Source organism: Scylla paramamosain, unplaced genomic scaffold, assembly GCF_035594125.1.
Source record: "Scylla paramamosain isolate STU-SP2022 unplaced genomic scaffold, ASM3559412v1 Contig74, whole genome shotgun sequence".
In the NCBI taxonomy this organism is placed as follows: domain Eukaryota; kingdom Metazoa; phylum Arthropoda; class Malacostraca; order Decapoda; family Portunidae; genus Scylla; species Scylla paramamosain.
Genome location: NW_026973739.1, coordinates 246,514 through 250,000, shown reverse-complemented (window position 1 = coordinate 250,000; position 3,487 = coordinate 246,514).

Sequence of the window (3,487 nt, the reverse complement as noted above, 5' to 3'; positions counted from 1 at the left end):
GAAGGCGGAAATACAGAAACAGGCAGAGAGTTCCAGAGTTTACCAGAGAAAGGGATGAATGACTGAGAATACTGGTTAACTCTTGCATTAGAGAGGTGAACAGAATAGGGGTGAGAGAAAGAAAAAAATCTTGTGCAGCGAGGCCGCGGGAGGAGAGGCATGCAGTTGGCAAGATCAGAAGAGCAGCTAGCATGAAAATAGCAGTAGAAGATAACTACAGATGCAACATTGCGGCGATGAGAAAGCGACTGAACAAAGTCAGTTAGAGATGATGAGATGAAAAGCTTTTGATTCCACCCTGTCTAAAAAGAGCGGTATGAGTGGAACCTCGCCAGACATGTGAAACATACTCCATACATAGACGTATAATGTCTTTTGTGCAGAGTTAGCAGCGGTGTGGGGGGGGATGAGCAAAAGGGGCGGAGACGTCTTTAGACACCTAACATCATAGAAGCTGTTAGCTACAGTTGCTATTTGAAGTTTCCTGTTCAGATCATAAGAAAAGAACAGACAGAATATATTTAGTGTAGTAAAAGAGGACAGTTTAGTGTCATTGAAGAAGACGGATCGTTTTCTGGAAGGTTGTGTCGAGTTGGTAGATGAAGGAATTGAATTTTTGAGGCATTGAACAATACCAAGTTTGCTCTGCCCCAATCAGTTATTTTAGAGAGATCAGAAGTCAAGCGTTCTGTGGCTTCCCTGCGTGAACGGTTTACTTCCTGAAGAGTTGGACATCTATGAAAAGACTTTAAAAAGTGCAGGGTGGTATCATCAGCGTAGGAGCGTATAGGACAAGAAATTTAGTTTAGATCATTGATGAATAATAGGAAGAGAGTGGGTGACAGGACAAAACCCTGAGGAACACCATTGTTAATAGGATTAGAGGAACAGCGACGGTCTACCAGAGCAGAAATGAAACTTGAGATAAAGTTACAGAGAGGAGAACAGAAGCCATAGGAGAGTAGTTTGGAAATCAAAGCTTTGTGCCAGACTCTATCAAACACTTTTGATATGTCTAAGGCAACAGCAAAAGTTTCACCAAAATCCCTAAGAGATGATCAAGACGCAGTAAGAAAAACCAGAAGATCACCTGTAGAGCGGCCATGACGGAACCCATACTGGTGATCAGATAAAAGATTGTGAAATGTTTTAGAATCTTCCTGTTAAAAGTAGACTCAAAAAAAAAATCTTAGATAGCAGAAAATTAAGGCAATAGGACGGTAGTTAGAAGGATTAGAATGGTCACCCTTTTTAGGAACAAGCTGAATGTAGGCAAACTCAGAGCAAGAAGTAAATATAGATGACAGATGTTGACAGCTTGACTAAGTAAGGTGCAAGCACAGAGGCTCAGTTTAGGAGGACAATAGAAAAGGCGCCATCAGGTCCATAAGCCTGCCGATGGTGTAGGCCAGCAAGGGCATGGAAAACATCATTGCAATGAATTTTAATAGGTATCATTAACTAGTCAGAAGGTGGAAGAGAGGGAGGAACAAGTCGTGAATCGTCCAAGGTAGGGTTTTAAGCAAAGGTTTGAGCGAAGAGTTTAACTTTAGAGATAGATGTGATAGCAGTGGAAAAGAAGAGGCAAAGTTATTGGAGATGTCTTTGGCTAGATGCCAGAAGTCACGAGGGGAGAAGTCTCGAAAAATTTTGACATTTTCTATTAGTGAAAGATTTTTTGGCTATTTGGAGAACAGAATTGGTAATGATCCGGGGCAGAATATTTAGTGCATGAGATTACCTTTTGTGGGCCACCTCTCTATCATGTAGAGCACGAGAACAGGCTGTGTTAAACCATGGTTTCGCAGGTTTAAGCCTCCATGCCAGACACTATCACATATGTTATGCGCTTGGTATACAGAAACAAGTCTCTGACACAAAAGCAGTAGTCATGCCAAGAAAAATCAGCAAAATACCTCCTTACGTCCCCATTACTAGCAAAGACAAAATGCCAGAGGCATCTGCTTTTAGTGGGATTCTGAGGGATAGGAGAAGATACAGATATGAGATCGTTATCGGAGGAGCCCAACTGTGAAGAGATGGTAACAGCTTAAACAGAAGGATTAGAGGTTAGGAAAAGGTAAAAAAAAAATTGGATCAATCTCCTAAACACTCAGAAATGTGAGCAGGGTGTTGCACTTGTTATTCTAAGTCGTGGAAAAGTGTAGGGTGGTATCATCAGCGTAGGAGTGACAGGACAAGAAGTTTGGTTTAGAAGGTCATTGATGAATAATAAGAAGAGAGTGGGTGGCAGGACAGAAGCCTGAGGAACACCACTGTTAATAGATTTTGGAGAAGAACAGTGACCGTCTACCACAGCAGCAATAGAACGGTCAGATAGGAAACTTGAGATGAAGTTACAGAGAGAAGGATAGAAGCCGTAGGAGGGTAATTTGGATATCAAAGCTTTGTGCCAGACTCTATCAAAAGCTGCTGATATGTCCAAGGCTACAGCAAAAGTTTCACCAAAATCTCTAAAAGAAGATGACCAAGACTCAGTAAGGAAAGCCAGAGGATCAGTAGAAGTACAGCGGCCTTGACAGAACCCAAACTGGTGATCAGATAGAAGGTTGTGAAGTGATAGATGTTTAAGAATCTTTGTTATCGCCGAGCGGGTGAAAGACCGCCGAGCGGATAAAAGTTGTTATTGTTGAGCAAATGTATACTAAATAATATGAGTAGTTGGGAAATTGCCACCAGGGTCGCCTATCCTAATATGGCAAGCCATGGAGGTCCCCATTTTATGGGGACCTCCATGGCACGTTCCTGCACGTGTCAGGAAAGTGGCAGGTAATGCCGCCAGGCTCCATGCGGCCTTACCCCACCAGGAACCATGGGGCTTTTTTTTTTTTTTTTTTGGGGGGCGGGAACAGGAAGTTGAGGGCTATAGACCAGCGCGTGGACGCCACGCGCTAGTCGCCCGCACGAATCCTGGACGGTCTGGGCGGCGAGACTTGCCATCACGTGTTCCCTCCGTCATCTCAGTACACCCCCCCCTATATGGTCAAGGTCGTCGCGACTGCCCCACGAGGTCCCGTTACCTGCCCATCCTTTTTACCTGGAGGAAGCGTCTGTGATGACCGGAGCGGGTGGCGGCCGCCTCACACTTTCACCGACCACCAGCGGCGTGGCTGACGTAATACTTATGCCAGATGGTCGCCTTATTATTATTATTATTATTATTATTATTATTATTATTATTATTATTATTAGAAAGGTTATGCAGAGTAGATGGGACATTTTATTTTTATTAGGACAAATACAGCTCATTGATTTATTAGGGCAAATACATCTCTTTCATTCAAAACATTTGCGAATTGAAGGCGAAGAGATCATTGTCATCGCTGTCAATGACGGGCGTAGTTTTAATAACTCTAGGAATCAGCTTCTTACGAGGGGCGGCTGGAACAATGGGGAGTTTTGGTGTGCTGTCATCCTCTGGCGTGTTAGGGGGAATTTTTTTTTTTTCTGTTTTCTTGTGACTTCT